Raw genomic sequence first — 19,896 nt, forward strand, 5'->3', positions numbered from 1 at the left:
AATAGATTGCCAATAATTACCATTTTCAATGTGCATTCAGTAGGTAAGGACTCTTTTCGCCTGAATCTTCACGAGACTAAACCACAAATGTAAAGAATTTGAAAAACCAAGAATTTGAAATTCCTTCTCGTCAATGAGACTATCTTCACTACATCTGAGGTTACATATAATAAATTTTTAATAAGTCTTGAGATATAGTTCTACTGTATTTAGTTTATTTAGAGTTGTACAGCTATCACCAAAATCAGTTTTAGAATATTTATCACCCCAAAAAGAAACCCCATACTATTAGTGGCAATCACCCCCATTCCCTCCTGCTTCACCCCTAGCCCAAAATTAATTGATACTCTTTGTCTTTATAGATTTGCCTGTTCTGAATACTTCTTATAAATGGTACCATACAACATGGAGTCTTGTGACTGGCTTCTTTCACTCACCACGACTGTTTTCAGGCTCATCCAAGTTTTACCATGTATCATTTCTCTTTGCTGCTGAAAAATATTCCATTGTATGTTACACGTTTTATTTATGTATTCATTAGTTGGACACTGCATTATTCTATAATATGGTTTTATACATGTAGACTCCACTGAGAGAGATAAGAAAAAAGCTATCCTTTCAAGTTTGCATTACTGTGTACAATTAATCCTAAAGGTTCAAAATAACATTCTTGCAGTATACCATGAAGGCTAATACTCAAATCAAAAGAGGAAGCTACATAAAGTCACTGAACATGGAAACATTAAAAAGTTTAAAACATTCTAATACCAATTATGGCACCTCCCTCGCTTAGTATACTGAGACCTTTAAAAAAGAGGCCAGAGGTTAGCAATATTTTTGACAGATCACAAATGAAATAAGAAGCATAAGTGCTAAAGGCAAGGGAACCTCAGCTTTAAAATGAGAGGCTGCTTGCTAAGGGCCCTTTAGCTACATTTTATGCCTACGTGCTGTTGGCAAAAGAAGGCCAAATTAATAACAAGGGGAATGCTAATGGAACTCATTTAGTCAGACATTATACAGTGCAGTGGCTAAAAATATAGAATGAAGACAAACTGCCTCAGTTATTTACTAGGTGTCCAAACCGGACAAGTTCCTTCACATCTGTATCTTGGTTTCCTTACATATAAAATGAGGATAATAGTAGCTATCTTTTCAAGTTGCTGTAAGAATATAAAGAAATTTTATGCATATATATAGGTGCTATGTGTGTGTGTGTGTGCAGTCGTGTTTGACTCTCTGTGACCCCATGGACTGTAGCCCACCAGGATTCTTTGTCCATGGAATTTTCCAGGCAAGAATACTGAAGTGGGTTGTCATCTCCTCCTCCAGGGGATCTTCCCAATTCAGGGATCAAACCCTCATCTTCTGTACTGGCAGAAACTGGCAGGCAGATTCTTTACCGCTGAGCCACCAGGGAAGCCCAAGGATGAGTAGCAGGCCAACCCAATAAACGTGTGCAGGGACAGAGGAACCTAAGGCAATGTAGTTCAGAGTAACAAAAGACCAGCACCGACTACCAAATAAGGCTGATGGCATGCATAACTGGGCAGCATCCACAACCGTGGTTCTCCCCCTCTGTCATCAGATGTAATATAGATATATTTTTTGGCCATGCCACGGCATGCAGGATTTTAGTTTCCCTGACCAGGGATCAAACCTGTGCCCTGTGCAGTGGAAGCACAGAGTCTTAACCACCAGACCGCCAGGGAAGTCCCTAGATGCAAAATTATAACAAAGAAAATTTGGTCTATACAAAAAGTTCACTGGTGGTAAAACATGCAGTCTTATTAAAACAAATCAGTAGTGTTAAGGGTATGCAAGAGTTATCTCTACCCCTGCCTATTCCTTAAAGTATGTTTATATAGGTGAAATCTTGTTAAATAAAGGCAGGGTGAAATAAAATATCTATGAGAAAGATAACTTGTTTTATCTTGGTGACATTACTGAATAGCAACTCTGTGCCAGACCCTGAAAAGATAGACTAATAAACAACACACAGTTTCTGCCCTTCAGGAATTCACTAGTCTAGCTCCCTCCCCACTAAAGGAACAGACAGCAAGCAAATTCTTTAAAATGTATTTCATAACTGAATTTCACACACACAAAAAAACAATAGCCAACCTGGGCTTCTCTGGTGGCTCAGTGGTAAAGAACCCACCTACAATGCAGGAGACTCAGGAGATGCAGGTTCGATCCCTGGGTTCAGAAGGTCCCCTGGAGAAGGGTATGGCAACCCCACTCCAGTATTGTTGCCTGGGAAAACCCATGGACAGAGGAGCCTGGTGGGCTGCAGCCCGTGGGGTCACAAAGAGTTGGACATGATCGAAGCAGATGAGCATGCACACAAGCTTAGCGACATTAGGATGCATTAAGAATAAAAGTCCTGGACAGTCCTGAACAAACGGAGAATGGAATAAGCTTCCTGGTTTATAGCTTTTATGATAACAAACAAACTTTTTTTTTAATGTTTTTACATTTTGCCCGTCCTTCACCCATTTCTCCCATCCTACTCCCTACCTCTGGTAATCACTAATCTGTTCCCAATATCAGTGAACTTCAATTCGTTTAAGATTCCACATACAAGAGAAATTATAAGGTTTCTGCCTTTCTGACCTATTTCACTTAGCACATTGCCCACAAAGTCCATCTGTGTCGTCACAAATGACAAAATTCCATTCTTCTTTATGGCCAAATAGTATATACAAACATACCACAATTATATTTTGGCTATTGGAAATAATGCTGCAATAAACATGGGGGTGTATACATCTTTACAAGCTAGTGTTTTCATTTTCTTAGGAAAAATACCAGAAGTAGAATTGATGCATCATATTGTAGTTCCTGTTTGTAATTTGAGGAACCTCCATACCATTTCCCACAGCAGCTGCACCAATGTACACCCCACCAACACTGCACACTCCTTTTTCTCCAAAACCTCACCAACACTTGTTATTTCTTGTCGTCTCGGTTTATTTCTAAAGGTCGTATTTTAATTGGAAGTATTCAATCTCTCACGTGCAAATGTATTTCCAGACATATTCTAAAGCCATAAAATGCACAATTATGTTTTAAATTATCACAGGAATGTTTATCCTCTTTGTCACTACTAGATCAATTACTAGTTCATCTTAAAGAATCTCTTATTTCAGAGAATTCAGTGAACTAGTGATTTTGAGCAGCAAAACAGTGTGTGTGTGGGGGGGGTGGCTGTGCTGTATCTTCACTGCTGTGAAGGTTTTCTCTAGTCTCATTGTGGGGGTTTCTCTTTTTTTTTGGGGGGGGGGGTTCTCTTGTATTGGCTCCAGGGGGTGTGGACTTCAGGACTTCTGGCTCCTGGGCTCCAGAGCACAGGCTCAATAGTTGCGGTGCACAGGGCTTACCTACCCCGTGGCATGTAAGATCTTCCCAGACCAGGGATCGAACGCATGTCTCCTGCATGAGCAGGCAGACTACTTGACCACTGAGCCACCAGGGAAGCCCTTGCAAGAGACTTAAGTCATCAACTGGCCAAGCTTCAATTTTACAGGTAAGAAAGAGTTAAATGGACCAATAAATAAGAGTTTAAAAGACCAATAAGCATATGGAAAAAAGTTCTATCATCATTAAACACGGGCAAATAGATACTGAAGCCACAATTAGATATTTCTAAATCTCCACCCAAATGGCCAAACTTAAAAGGACCAACAATGCTAAGTGCTAAGGAAGAACATCAACTACACTGATGGTAGGATTCTAAACTAGTACAAATACTTGAGAAATCGATTTGGCAGTATTTACTAAAGTTAAACACATATATACCCTACAATCCAGCAATTTCACTTCTGGGTGTATACCAAAGAGACCATCAAAAGACATATACTGGACTTCCCAGGCAGTCCAATGGTTAAGACCCTGTGCTGCCAATGCAGAGGACACGGGTTTGATCCCTGGTCAGGGAACGAAGATCCCAGATGCTGCACCACAAGGCCAAAAAATAGAAAGTAAACCTATATAGCAGGGAAGCCACTCAAAGATAATATCAAACTTCCCTTGGGAGTCTAACGCACTGGTGTTCAAAGTGTGGTCCACTAAGAGCCTTTCAGTAGATCTAACGGATCAAAATTGTTTTCACAAATAATATGACATTATTTGCCATTTTCACTGTCATTCTCTCTCGAGTATACAGTGGAGTTCTTCCAGAGTCTATATGATGTACAAATTGAAGAAAGTAGTAGACAGAGACTCCATCTTTTTTCTTTTTAATTAAGTCAGATATGAAATTTTGCAAAAACATTTTAAAAATGTCACTTTTAATTTCTGTTTTGGAAGTTATTTTACATGTAAGTATTATTTACATTAACATGAAATGAATTTTATTTTCAAACACACACAAAGTTTTTAAGTGTCTCTGTTTTAGTTTCTAATACAGTAAGCATCGATGGACAGAACTCCACATAAACAAAAGCTCCTTGGGGTCCTCAATAATTATAAATGGGTCCTGAGATCAGTAAGTTTAAGAATGACTGGCCTACTGATAAACAATAAAAACGATAAGCTTCTTTTGCCACTTAAAGTGATGAAAAAAAAAAAACCAACCCCAAGGTTATCAACATTTTCTCTGAAACCATCTGTGCCAGACAAAAATCACTGCTACTATATTTATCTGCATACTTTCTTAAAGCTTAATCTAGACTTCAGATGCGGAGAAGGCAATGGCACCCCACTCCAGTACTCTCGCCTGGAAAATCCCATGGACGGAGGAGCCTGGTAGGCTGCAGTCCATGGGGTCGCGAAGAGTCAGACACGACTGAGCGACTTCACTTTCACTTTTCACTTTCATGCATTGGAGAAGGAAATGGCAACCCACTCCAGTGTTCTTGCCTGGAGAATCCCAGGGACGGGGGAGCCTGGTGGGCTGCCGTCTATGGAGTCGCACAGAGTCGGACACGACTGAAGCGACTTAGCAAAAGCAGCAGCAGACTTCAGATGAAAACTTAACCAAACTTTTAAGCTGCTCTGCTAGCCAAGAAATTATACCTCTGGCTAAATTCACACTGTAAGCTGTTGGGCAAGTACAATTAACCCACAGGATACTAAATAAAATAAAGCCCTCCACACACACACAACCAAAAACAAGGGTGAGGAAAAATTCAAATTATCTCTCCCTACTTGTCAATCCCATGCTAACTAATAGGCTTAGGCCTATTAACTGTTAACAAAAAAAACTTTTCCGATGTTCCTTTACTTGAAAATGTCTCTTCTGTAAGACTGCAGTTTTTTCCACATCTCTAGGGATACAGATAAAATTCACTAACTTAAAAGAAATAAATAAAGTTCCTTAAGTCATCTCTTATCCAACACCTTGGTTTTACAGGTAAGTGTAGTGAGGACTCAGAAGGTTAGTTAAGTGATTTAACATATAGAGGGGGATACTCAACGATAACAGCCCTTCTGACTCCAAATCTAGTACACTTTCACTGACTATGTCATTTTCATTTCAAATATGAAAATTTTTTTAAAACAAAAAACTCTCCAAAATAGGAGTCAGTGGGGTTATTGCAACTATTTAAACAATAACATTATTCATCTATTTTGTGTATCAAATCTATTTAAAAAGCTGTAAAATATCACCTATACAAATCATGGAGAGCCTACAGTTAACACTTAACTGGATGCCAGTCAGATTCTAGTCCCCTACATGTTGAGGGAAAGGGTTGGTTATATATATATAAAAAGGCATGTGCTTTGAGAATCCACTGTTTAAGTAGTGGAGCCACAATGAGAAAGTCATTCTATAATACAGATTCCTTTCTCCTGATGACCTTTCAATAGATCTGAACAGAAAGAAGCTCTCAGTGGAGAGAGTGGGGGAAAAAAGAGTTTAAAGGGAAGATAATAAAGGTTTTTAGCTATGTACTGTTTTTTAAAGGCTTTCCAGGTGGCGCTAGTGGTAAAGAACCTGTCTCTCAATGCAGGAGAAATAAAGAGACATGGGTTCAATCCCTGGGTTGGGAAGATCCCCCTGGCGGAGGAAATGGCAACCCACTCCAGTATTCTTGCCTGGAAAATTACACGGACAGATGAGCCTGGCAGTCTACAGTCCATAGGGTAGCAGAGTCAGACACGACTGAAGCGACTTATCACGCACTCCATTCAGTGACACAGAAGCCAAAGCATCATCCTCATATGAGTGAAGTCTCAAGTACCTCCTTCCCTTACTCCACTCCCCCTAAACCACTCTTTTATCTTCAGCCGTGCGTGCGTACATGCATGCTCACTCACTCAGTTGTGTCTGACTCTGTGACTCCATGGATTGTAGCCCGCCAGGCTCCTCGGTCCACAGGATTCTCCAGGCGAAAATACTGGAGTGGGTTGCCACTTTCTTCTCCAGGGGATCTTCCCGATCTAGGGATTGAACCCAGGTCTCCTGCACTGCAGGCAAATTCTTTACCGACTGAGCTACGAGGGAGAAAATAAATACTACTTCCTACTATAGAGAATCAGAAAATAGTTCATTAAGGTGGCTTGTGAGCTAGGTGGCAGGCTAGCCACAAAGGAGAGATAGAGTTCCAAAAGTACAGCCACGGGAACTGCAAAGACTAGAGCATCCACATCAACCATGAATAGTTTGGTTAGGTGGGAGAAGAAGTAACCTCTGAAAAGTAGATGGCAATTACATCAAAATGACCTATTTGGGTAAAGCTGGTAAGAGTTTTGAGCAGTATTTGGGAAGAGAGAAGGAAGAGAAATGGAGGTACTTGAAGAACCTGATTTTTGTGGCTGTGTGGATGAACAAAAGGCTCCCCAGGTGGCGCAGTGGTAAAGAATCCGCCTGCCAATGACACAAGAGCCGATCCCTAGATTGGGAAGCTCCCCTGGAGTAGGAAGTGGTAACCCACTCCAGTATGCTTGCCCATGGGCAGAGGAGCCTGGCGGGCTACAGTCCCTAGGGTTGCAAAGGAGTCGGTCATGACTGAGCTACTAAACAGCAACGACAGATGAACAGAAGCCAAAGAATCTTTCCATTAGTCTCCTTTCACTGACATGATTCTTCTTCCCATGGTGCACTGAGGATAACTAAGGTGATCCTGGTGTACTGTGCGTGTGTTCAGTTGTGTCTGACCCCGTGCAATCCCATGGACTGCAGCGTGCCAAGCTCCTCTGTCCATGGGATTTTCCAGTAGAAGCAATTCAAGATAGCTGACAGGTAGCTCTGATAATGACATTCATTATAAGACAGAGACTCCATTGGGCTTCTCCAAACCTCAGCCCAGACTCACAGTGTCTCTCACCCCAGTTCAGCATGTTTCAAGTTAAAAACTCTCAAGAATTTTGGATAACTATATTGTACACTTGATACTAATACTGTATGTCAATTACATTCAACAACAACAAAAAGAATTTTGGTAACTGATTGATATCTGTGTACAGGGAACACGGTAAACGTTTATACACAGGTTAAATATAAGAAAACGAGACTTTCTGTAGTCATTTCCACAAGAGTCCGGGCAAACGCTGTCTAGTCAGTACCCTCCTTTCATACATAATGCATTCCTGAAAATATGACAGAAGTCAAATCTTTCAAAGCCAAACAACAGATTGACATGTTTTTAGAGGTGTTTCCAACTTTGTCAGAGTAAAGGAAAGTATTATAAAATCCCTAATTACACTTCACCTTTCACATATAAGCTTTATTACATACTTACCATACTTAATTTCCTATTTTGTTCTAATTATTTCATTCACCACTGAACAAAGTCAACCAACATAACCAATGAGCAGAACCTAATCCAGTTAAGGTTAAAGATTCATATCCCCAATCAGTTCCTTGCCTCAAAGACATTAGGTTTGAGCCCCAAGCTGATGCACTTTTGTTTTCCTACTCATTTTTGAAGGGGCAAAATACAATTGAACTTGCAAATTAACATACAAGACAGTACTGTACAAATATAGCGTAACTGCCGAAACAGAACTGTTCTCAGACAGGCACTGCTGCTGCTGCTAAGTCGCTTCAGTCATGTCCGACTCTGTGTGACCCCATAGACGGCAGCCCACCAGGCTACCACCATGCAATAAAAAGACATTTGCTTCATTTCAGCTAATGGACAGAAGTCTGAACGCGACTTAAAGAAGGGAGGTTACTTCCCTGGTGGTCCAGTGGTTAGGAATCTACCTTCCAATGCAGGGGATGTGGGTTCAATCCCTGATCAGGTAATTAAGATTTCACATAATTCGGGGCAACTAAGCCCATGCACCACGACCAGAGACGCCCTTGTACCACTAAGGAAAAGTCCATGTACCACAACAAAGACCCAGTGCAGCTCCCCCCACCAAAAAAGAAAAAAAGAAGGGAGGTTAATACATAGTGTGTTAAAGTACTGAGTATACAAAAATCTTATGTATCACCGTTGAGGACTAACATGTTTCAATGGAAAAAAATACAGAAACAGGAAGCAGAGCTCAAAGTTCTTGGAAGAAATTCACTCTACACACACACACACACACACACACACACACACACACACACACACACAATTAGACTATTAACTCTTACCTCCTTTCCCAGTCCACAGCACAGTTTAAAGGGTGGGGCGGGGGGGGGGAGGAAATAGACTGGAACCAGGACTGACAAAAGTGAAAATAAACATTGAGAAAGTGAGATAGCTTAAGGAAAAAAAAAAATTTAATTCAAAACAGTCTGGGACCTTTTTAGTGTATATGCGAACCATCCTTAAACTTCAATAGCCACCAAAGAAGAAAAGCAAGAAATACCTAAAATGAAACAGGCCAAAAATAGTTAAATTATACTCCCGATGTTACTCCCACTAGCAAAGAACAGAAAGCCCCTAAAAGGGGGATTGAAGAAAAGGCAAGCGAAGTGGGGACTCACACAAGGTGTACCAAGAATCCTGAGACAAACGAACAGAGGGCAGGGAAAAGAAAGTTTTAAACAGCAGGAAAGTTGGAAAATCATATTAAAATCAATTTCATGATTTTTGAGCAATATTTACCAAAGCAGCATCTTAAAAAGGAGCAACAGAGTGAGGAGGGACCCAAAACAGCGTCTTCTAGGATGAACGAACAGCACACTCTGAAGTCCTGAGGCAGAAGTGGAGGCAGGACAGGAGCAAACACGACTTAATAAACTGATCATGTGACGAGAACCTTTAACACACAGCTAATAGCAAGGTTGCTTCTACATGACGGCATTATCAGGGGGTGGAGTCTGTGTGTTTTGCTCCTTGCTTTCCTTCTCTTATGCTACCCAAACTTTTAAACAGAATAGAAAACAGTAATTTCATAATCAGGTAATTTTTAAAAAAGCACATAACATCTTTAGAAAGCTTTCCATCAAATAATAAATTGGTTTTAAGTATTTAAAAGCAAGTTTTGGGGTTTTGAAAAATTCATTTAAACAGAATATTATCCCCTCAGAAATCAAATTAATGAATATTTTGATAATGAACCTTTCCAATTTAGCTTTCCTTTAACATGAGTATCAAACACCACTGCACTGCTTTTAAAATGGTGCTCTTTGCCCCCAGACTCCAGTTCTAAAGGGTTTGTGAAAATTAATTTTTAAACTCCCTCCAACCAGTATGTATAATGGGGACAACTCTGTTTTGTTCACCTTGTGTATCTGTTACCTGGTATAACACTACACAACAGGCATTTAACGTGTAATCACTGAATTTAAAGTACAAAGCAAAACAAAACAAAAAATATTCAAAAAAATTAGACAAAGCGATTAACCTGAAGAGAATTAGGATATGCTGGATTTCATCTCTAAACCAGTAATTCTCCAAGAGTAGTTCCATGCTTGGGAGTTGTTAGAAATGCATGTTCTCGGGCCCCATTCCATACTTACTAAATCAAACTCTGGAGGCAGGACCCAGCAATCTGTTTTAACAAGCCCTCCAGGTTTGAGAACCAATGCTCCATACCAGGGCTGCCAAACTACAATCACAGATGAAACCTAGCCTCCTGTTTTTGTACAGCCCACAAACTTGAGAATGGATTTCACACAGGGTCAACCTGATGGCAGAGCATATGAACTTTAAACTCCCAATAGGCAAAATACTGTATTGTTAGTCTTCCCCCCATTCTATGCCTCTCATTAGACCAAAATTACAATTAATTGTACTCAATTATCATTAAAGTTTAAATTTTATCAACAAAAAATTTACCTAATAGCTTTGATTTTGCCTCTTAGAATGCAAAAACTGAAGTCTATAATATTTACAATCTGGCCCTTTACAAGAAACAACTCAGGCAGTGTTATCACGGAGAGGCCAAATCTTTCTACACTACCTAGGCAGAACATGCGGAGAAGGAAATGGCAACCCACTCCAGTGTTCTTACCTGGAGAATCCCAGGGACGGGGGAGCCTGGTGGGCTGCACAGTCCGACACGACTGAAGAGACTTAGCAGCAGCAGGCAGAACATGGGTCTAATACCACATAATTTCCTTATCCAAGTTAAACAGGGTAGACTTACTTAGAAGTTCTAAGTAGCCAGCTGAAAGAAAAGACCAGAACACAGAGAGGAAACCAACCACCTAAACTTACAACTCTTAATAATCACCAAAGTCAGTATGAAGGAAATGGACATTAATAAATTGACAGGAAAAAGAGGTTTCTCCTACTCCTTTTCTTTCTAAATTTTCTTCTCTTCCCACTTCATAGGCTCTGTAGCAGAGGATCGGATCCAAGACAACCAGCCCAAAGCCGTCCCAAGGAAAACAATTCTTCGGTAATGGTTGGCCAATTAGTCTGAAGTGTTCAAAGCGTACATGATTGATCAGTTACAGAAAAGATAAATAGAAAGGGGCCATAATATGATACATCAATTTTGTATAGGCCATTCTAGACATCAGGAGTCAAACATTCCCCCAAATTTTGCCATTCAGGCAGTCAAAGTTATTGTTTACAATCTTGGGGGGAGGTTTCTTTTTGTTTTGGAGGCTTGGTTTGTTCTTGGCCACACGGTGGGCCATGTGGGATCTTATAGTTCCCCAACAGGGATGGAACCCATGCCCCCTGCAGTGGAGGCACAGAGTTTTAACCACAGGACCACCAGGGAAGTCCCGGTAAACAATGTCATTCTATGTGTTCTGTAATACACAAAGGTGAAGGACAGAATCTCTGACCTTATTTATCCATTATTAAGAAGAGATTTTAAGTGTGAATTTTGAATGACTACAAAGGTTATGGAATCCAAAGAATTCAGTAGTTAACATGGCTTGTTAGATATGGAAATAGCTTCACACAGAAGCTAGTCTATGCACACTATCTTAGTGAAGTTACTTAGTTTGTTGAGCCATGTTCCACACCTGAAAAACAAGGAGTTTGACTAGATCCTTCCAGGACTGCTCATCATAAAAGGATTATTTGGTCAAGTTAAGTGACTCCAAGTAATAAAGAGAATGGGGGGGCGGGGTGGGGGGAAACGCGCACACAAAGAAATAGAGGAATCATACTAAGAAAATGAACTAAATGTCCAACAAATAATTATTGAAAGTCTACGTGCCAGGCATATGTCAACGACTTAGGATCTTGAATCTGATCAGATAGATGCCACCAACCCAGAAAGAATCTGAACTAATAAAATTAATCAAAGCATCTGAACAAAATAAGACAAAAAAATACAAGCAGTGCAGAGATAACTGACAGAACATCAATGGTAAAATAACAGTTGACACCAGAGTATGTAGTAGTTACTGGCCCAAAATTAAAAGCATCCTAAATACGGCTATTTCTAAAACCAATACTGAAAGAATACATGTCCGCTGTACTTGACATTTGGGCTCACCGGAGAAGGCTGGCATTCATAGGGAAATTCTATTTAATTTACTTAAAAAGAATAAACGGTAAAAGGCAAGTTCCACTGGCTTGAACCATAACTAAGCATATTTCTTGCATGCGTGCGTGCTCAGTCACTTCAGTCGTGTCTGACTCTATGTGACCCCATGGACTGTAGCCCGCCAGGCTCCTCTGTTCACGGGACTTCCCAGGCAAGAATATGGAGTGGCTTACCATGCCCTCCTCCAGGGGATCTTCCTGACCCAGGGATCAAACTCATGTCTCCTGCATTGCAGGCGAATTCTTTACTGCTGAGCCACCAGAGAAGCCCCAGCGGATTTCTTACAACAACTTAACTAAGGCCCCTTCTATGAAGCACAATAAGGAATAACAAAATTAGAGCTAGGAAGGACTCTTTTAGAGACCAGCTAGTCCAATGGCCCTCATTTCATATAACAAAAGCTTCCAAACAGTAATCTCTAGAACAGTGCCTGGCACGTGGTAGATGCCAAATAAATATTTGATGAAAAGAAAACTAATGCCTTAACAGGTATTAATAATGTTAGTATTAAAGTTGAAACTCTTAACTCTAAGGAGATGCTCAGTAAGAGATAAAAAATAAAAATGTGTTAACTCAGAATCTCATTTTCCCTTTTTCTAAAATACATTGCCAAAAAACAACCTAGCTGCTCATCAGAATCATATTCTTAGTCTTTAAATGCCAGTTGCTACCTCAAATCTACTCAATTATAATCTCCAGAGAGTAAGACCCAAGCAAATACATTTTGAAAAAGCTGCACAGGTGATTCTGATACACAGCTCAACTAGAGAATTGTTAGACAGTGACTGTAGAACTGGAAACCCACCAGCTATGAAATGCATGTAGAGAGAGAGTGCGTGTGCTGGGGCCCAAAAGACTAGCATGGGCACATTTGAAGAAAAAAATTTATGTAACGTATCTCATCTTAACAGTATGCCTTTTCACACCATATTCCTTAAAAGCATATTACATTGATCATTACTTTATATGCAAGAGTAATAACAACGATAAATTCAAACTCCAATATCAGACCTTTCGTGATATTTTTTTCCCTCATGATGGACCCTACAGCATAGAAAATAGGAAGCCAGTGATCATTAAAGTGACAGATCTGTGACAAATCGTGTGACACCTTAAGGATGCTCACAGACTCTGTATTAGCAGCCTTCTCATATAGAATTTAGCACAATGGACCAAGGGAATTAAGAGAAATACCAAATAAAGGTGTTATTGCTATTTCATTCATCCCATAAAATTATCAACCAATACTGCAAAAAAAAAAACAGCAAAATAAAACCCTTCATTTTGAAAACCTTTTTGTGAAAATTACACCGATTTTAAACTAAGCTAAGTAAAACTCAAGAGTTCTCAAATTGAGGTAACAGAAATTCACATGATACTAAATGTTCACTTATGGGATGATTTAAATAAATTGCTGGGAAAGAAATGTCTGATGTTGCATCTTTTAGAAATCTTAAGTTGCCTTACGTTATTTTAGTCATAAACAGATCCACCAACTAAACGATCAACCTGAACGTGTTGGGAAACATATGGAAGGGGAAGGAAGAACCTATTTGCAGCAGAGTTTTAGCATTTCCCTTAGTCAATCAAGATATTTCTGAAATTGCGGACCATTGTATTTTTATTAAAATTTTAATCTAAAGCCTCTCTGGTACAGGAAACAAAAGTCCCATTAAAAAAAAATAATTGGCATCATTTTATTAACAAGGCAGAGTAGTCGAAGCACCACTACTTGAACCTAACAGACCTTAGCCCTTTGTTTAATGGAAATAATATTTAATATCCACATATGGTGTCAAATGGAGTGTTTAACACAGTCCTGGCACATAATTCAACAAATGACAACTGTTGTGATAATGGAAAACAGTTAAGGAAGAAAAAACTATCTTATTTATCCACTAGAAAGTTCAGTAAGAACATGCTACCAGCAATAACAGTGGTTTTTCAACCCTGACAGCGTGACAATCACCCACAATCCTTTTAAAAGACACTTCTGCCCAGGGCCCATATCAGACCAATTAATAAGTCTTTGGGAGCAGGACCCAGGCATTAGTTTTTGTTTTGTTTTTAAAAACAAAAAACTTCCCTAAGTGATTCTAATGTACAGTCAGGGTTGAGGTCCAACGCATTAAACCTTTTCTAAACATTGTTAGACTCCATGTTAAAATTAGAAGAGAATTTAGCAATAAATACAATACCTTTCGAAGATACAGCTCCTCAAAGAACTACATAGAAACTAAAACCCCATTTTCCAAATTCTGGGGGAAAATATCTCAAGATTCAGAAAACATACCACCACTAAGAAAAATATAATGCAGGCTAAATAAAAGCATTACACTGTTTAAAATTTAAAAAAAAAAAAAAAAAAAAACCAACTAGCTCCACAACCACAGAATAAAATTCCCCTACCCCTGTTAATTGTCCAAAACATTTATAAGAGAACTAATCCTTTAAAACAACTTTCTTTAACCTGATTTAAATAAAAGTTTGGTTGCAATATAAAAATTCTGAAAGTACAAAAATTGTTATGAAACAAACAATAAGCTTACGAAACAATGAGCTAAAAGAATGCTTGCTGTGCCCAACTAATCAAGAACTTGAGGACTAGCAAATTCATGAGAAAAATCCATTTTCAAAAACGAAGCAGCATTATTAATATCATATCAGAAGAATTATCTTTAAGGAGGCATGCATAAAATATCTCGTTTTCTTGAGATATCAGAAAATTTATTTCAAAAGCCTGGGTAAAAAAAAAGATCTAAAGTAAATCCTCCTGAAGCATTTTCATCGATAAACATTTTCATCGATAAAACAAGAAAACTACGTAACACCAAGGGATTCCAGAAATTTGATGAAAGGCAACACTTGCCCTTCAAAGTTACTTTCTTAGGAATTTAGATTCTCAGATTCTAGATTCATAGATTCTTGTATGGTTTTTGCTGCTATTTAATCCCTCCAGAAATTTTCTCTCTCAGAAACTACCAAGGTCAGCAAACAAAAGAAACGGCAAGAGAACATTAACATAACAGGTTAAGAATTACAAATTGTGTTCTTGCAAAAAATATAGGGAACAGGGTAGAGGGAAAAAAGCATGTATAGTTCAAAAGGATCATTTTTAAATGAGAAAACAAAACATAATAAGCTATCATAAACATTTTGAGTTCGCCCTTGGTGTATCAATTCCAAATGTTTTTCACTCTAATCCAAGCGCTGTACAAGTATGACAAAGCACATGGGTTATCAAATTGAGAATGTTGACATCTTTGTACATTTAATGCGTAAATCTTTCAGAACTATGAAGGCATTTGGTAAAACCAAAATGGCAGCCCACCGAATCAGTACACCAGTAAGATCTAAAGAAGAGTTTGTAGTCTCTATTTTTAAGTTCAAGTGTACGGATTAACAAAGCCCAGCGAGTCACGGTTAAGGAGTCCTTACCATATAATCACTAAGAATGGATAATGCGCTCCAAAAGAGGTTAAGTACCTGCTAAAAAGTTTCTTTAATCAAAGACTCCCAAATTCTTCCTCAAAAGTTAAGGTTTACCAATGTTAGGCAGATTCAGGGGGACTCGAGGGTTTCCAGGTCAGAGAAAGCTGCAAAAGTCTTTTCCCTCGCCTCGAAATGAAGCGTGACTATTTAACCATGAACCCGCTCAGTTACATTCAAAGATAATCTGAAGAAATTACACACACCTGTAAACTGCACGACGGAAAACCCAATTAACATTTTAGCTATGGAACTTCCAAATAATAACAAGCTTAATTTAAGCAGATTCTGTTGAAGAGTTTAAAAATCCCCGGGTAAGTTCCAGTCGCCCCAGAAATCCATACAAATACTGCAAAACACGTATACACCTGCTCCCTAACTCTTGAATATTTCACAATGAATGAAAAATATACCATTTCTCAAATCCGAAGCCTCACGTCACAAGAATCCGAAGGTTTTATCATTAACCAACTCGCACATGCTAGTACTTTTTTTTTTCTTGCAGAAACAGTTAAAAATATAAAGGTGGTGGGTCCAAGCTCGCTGGGAAGCGATTTCTGCATCAAAACATCTTCCGCAGCTTTAGCCCTCCGTAAATGAGGGAGGTGGAGGAGGCCGATAACCCGGCTCCGGCTCCCAGACCCCAGGGCCCAGGAGAAGCTGCGGGTTATCACGGGAGGGTGGGGGGGAGGTGGACAAGTCGGCGGGCCCGATAGCCAGGCGTAGCCGAGGCCTAGCTCTACGGCTCCAAATCACTCCACCTCAGTAATGGCGTTTGGTGTCAAGTGGAACGAGACCGGGAAAGAGCGATTGCGAGCCCGCCGAGCGCCGGGCTGCAAGCCCCGAGGCCTGGGGGCGAGGAGCCCCCGGCGCCGACCTGGCCGTGGGCTGCGGATGCGGGGGCTGCACGCCGCGCCCGGAGACTCCCTCCTCCGACTCGGCCCCAGACAGGACGGGAAGGGGAGGAGGGGGGAGGGACAGAGCCGTCAGCCATTTTCCCTTACAGTCCAAAACACACAGACACGCTCCCGGGACGCCGGCTCGGAGTGGAACGGGGACCCGCGCCCCGACCAGCGCCGCGCGCTCCCGCCCCGCCCGAGGCCCAGGACCGGGACCGGGACCGGGACGCCCCCGGCCCGGCCTGCGGTCGCGGCGAGAAAAACCGCGCACACGCACACCCCCTAGCCCTCCTCCCCTCCCCTCCCCTCGATCCAGCTGTTGGCCCCGGAAAAGCGCGTCGTCCCGGCGCTGCTGGCTACTCACCGCACGACACAGGCGTCTTAAGAAGCAAGACACGCGGAGGCGACAATCAAGGCTCAGTCCCGGGACAAGGCCGACCCTGGGTGCATCCCAGGCCCAACGGTGACGGGCGACAAAGTGTGTCGAAGGACCGTAGGCGTAGGGACCGGGGAGCTGCACAGGGGCACCGGAATTCGCTGCTCGCCGCGCCCGCCTTGCAGCAGAGGTGGCCGCGGCCGCCTCCTCCTCCCCCTCCCTCCTCAGCCGGCGGCGGGCCTCTTCCCCCTTCTCGCCTCGGGCTGAGGCTCTTTCTGAGCGCAGACGGGCTCCGGGCGGTGCGTTTCTCCTGCGTCACCTCCTCCTGCTCCTCCTCCCGCAGTGGCGGCTTCACCTTCTACTGGTCGCCGCCTCTGTCCCCGCTCCGGGCCTGCTCACTCTGCTGCGGCTTGCTCCTAGCACCCGGCGCCCAGCGAAGCACCGGGCGCAGAAGAAGCCGCCTCCCGCGAGGCCTGTGAGCTGAGCGATACGGGGAGGGGCTCCGCGCGGCAGAGGCCCGGACGGGCCGGGTGCAGGGAGGTTGCGGCTCCGGCGGCGGCGGAGACTAGCTTCCGCAGCCGCGGATGCCCGTCCTCTTCAATATGGCGGATCCGGCAAACCAAAAAAAAAAAAAAAAAAAAAACCGCTCGGCCAGTGGCGGCGGCGGTAGCGGTGGCAGCAGCAGTGGCGGCGGCGGAGGCAGCAGCGCGACGGCGCAGACTCCTACAAGCCCCAGCCCCGCCCAGACCCGAGGTTCCCCGCCCTCGCCAAGCCCCGCCCCTCACGGGGCCAGCCCCTGAGCCCTCCTCCTCCTTCACCCCACCCCCCTTCTCGCTCAGCGGCTCCTTCTCTCCCTTTTCTCCCCCGTCCAGCCGGGGCGGTCTTCCGTCGGGGAAGAATGGCTCCCGCCTCGGGAAAAGCCGGGCCAGGCGAAAGACCCTCGGAATTCGAGGAGCCGGGCTGGGGGAAGGGAGGAAAATGCGGTCAAGATTTCTCAAACAGTACCGTTTATTTCGGTCGGGCCCTCCAGGGTTGTACTACGGCCAGGAACTGTTCCATGCCCCTCGCCTCCGGGGCGGTGTGAGGGCAGAAGTGGCAGGATGGGCAGAAGCGGGGACGGGGAGACCCGAAAGGCTCTGGCACGCCGGAGAAGGAACTGGGATGTCAGGATTGGCAGGGTGCGTGGACAGGACAGAGTTAACCGCGCACGCCACAGTCGCGTCGCTCACAGTTTGACTCGGGCCGCTTGTTTTTGTTCCATTGTGAACCGAGGCCCCGCCGCCGAGTGCCCGGATGATGACGTCACCACTCCCCCCCTTTTCCGGGATTGTGGGGGGAGGGGCGGCGGATTCCGAGACCGCGCGCTGGGCCGTCGCGCTCGCAGTGGTTGGGGGGGGGGGGGGGTCCCAGTGGCACAGCTGACCCTCGACACGTGTGAGCCGGCCAGGCCCACGGGGCGGGTACCTTGCGAGGGCCGTGGTGCGAGATGCCAAGGGCCAGCCACCTGCTCCTTGCCGATAGGGAGAAGGTGTGGCTATCTCCTGTGATGGCAGGGGGGAGTTGGGAGTGGGGGCCCTCTCCCCAATCTTAGAAGCAGGTGCTCTGAGAAGTTCATTCAGGTGATCCTGCAGCACCTGTGCCAGAAAGCATTTGGGCTCCTTCACAGCCTGACCGTGACCTGCCACCCTTTGGAGCCTTGAAACATCAAAGAGAACACTGTTAGGTGCCACTGGTGGCATAGCGAATGTGCCAAGATTAGCCTCATACCAAATCATCGGCACAATTCAGTGTTAGAACCCGGAAGGGCCTTACGAACCTATGTCATCCATGTCATGCATTATTTTCTACTTTTGTTTATAGTCCAACGTGAAGCCTATCAGGCTAAACTCAAATAAATGGAGTGCAAGGAAAATACAGCCTGTCTTGAATGCCCAGAACAAGACAAAAGAAATGCAGCTCCTAATTTAAGCACAGATACTCTGGACGTAAAAAACGCTGTGGACACCAAATTGTATGCAAAATTAGAGCAAAACCCTAGAAAATAAAATTACGTTTTGTGTAGAACAGGGTTGGATTTAGTGGCTACAATTAAGTTCCTTTTTAATAAACGCTTGTTAAGATGGAGTTCAAACTAGGATGACACTAGGAGAGCATAATGTTATTAGTACGTTAAATTTTCAGGGCTTCCCTGGTGGTCCGTTGGTTAAGAATCCGTCTCCCAATGCAGTGGACACCGGTCCAAGCCCTGATCCGAGAAGATGCCGCATGCTAGGAGGCAGCTAATCCGTGAGCCACAACTACGGAGCCCGAGTGCCCTAGAGCATGTGCTCCACAGCAAGAGAAGTCACCCCAGTGAGAAGCCCAGGCAGGGCAACTAGAGAGAAGCCCCCGTTTTCTGCTGCTAGAGAAAACCCATGCCCAGCAATGAAGACCTAGTGCAGGGTAAAACAAATATTAAAAATAACTTTTAACTATTTCCGTATACAGTAGTAAACTACACAGTTTCACCATAAAAATCATCCAATAAAGTGTCCAAGACACAAAATTCATAGGCCTAATAACTGACACCACATTTAATCTTATTTTTATAATTATTTCCATGAATGGATTGTCTTCCACTAGTGTATGAGCTCCTAAAGAGTAGACTGCCATCCACGTACACTCCGAAGTGAATGGTTGTTTTATTTAATCCTCAGAACCGCATGAGATAGCCAGAACATTTATTACTATTGATGTTAGATAACAAAAAGGATAAGTGATTCTTACAAGGTCACCAGACAGGATTGGTAAATGTTTACCCCTATCAAAACTGCACCTTTGGGACTTCCCCGGTGAGGAAGACTCCAAGCTCACAATGCACGGGGTCTGAGTTTGATCCCCGGTCAGGGAACTAGATCCCACATGTTGCAGCTAAGAGCTCGAAAGTTACGACTAAGACCCAGCACAGCCAGCTAAATAATACTTAAAATAAAAAAATTTAAAAATGCATCTTTAAAAGGATGTCACTGATTCTGTTCAACATTGTACATGTGGCTCAAACCAAGGAAAGAAAAAGAACTACAAGGCATTCAGGTAAGAAAGGAAGAATTAAACTATTATTTGCAGATGACATAATCTTATATGTAAAAAATCCTGGTGAATCCACTATAAAAAATTATTAGAGGGGCTTTCCTGGTGGTCCAGAGGTTAAGAATCCTCTTGCCAATGCAGGGGACACGGGTTCAATCCCTGGTCCAGGGATGACCTCACATGCCACAGAGCAGCTAAGTCCGTGCGCCACAGCTACTG

The 19,896-nt window shown here is 42.8% G+C and overlaps 1 protein-coding gene across 5 annotated transcripts in view; it reads right to left on the bottom strand.

The window, feature by feature from the left end:
• The window catches only part of USP9X (ubiquitin specific peptidase 9 X-linked), a 115,019-nt gene extending 97,275 nt beyond the window's left edge, over positions 1-17,744 (bottom strand). For 2 of the 5 annotated variants that reach the window (XM_043460167.1, XM_043460166.1), the window contains exon 1: positions 16,597-17,247. The gene's annotated coding sequence lies outside the window, so the exon portion shown is untranslated. Of the gene's footprint in view, positions 1-16,596; positions 17,250-17,613 lie in introns of those variants that run through there. The other 3 variants (XM_043460164.1, XM_043460163.1, XM_043460165.1) reach the window with 3 other exon arrangements.
• Positions 17,745-19,896: the final 2,152 nt, after the last annotated feature.

This window comes from Cervus canadensis, chromosome X, assembly GCF_019320065.1.
Source record: "Cervus canadensis isolate Bull #8, Minnesota chromosome X, ASM1932006v1, whole genome shotgun sequence".
Lineage (NCBI taxonomy): Eukaryota > Metazoa > Chordata > Mammalia > Artiodactyla > Cervidae > Cervus > Cervus canadensis.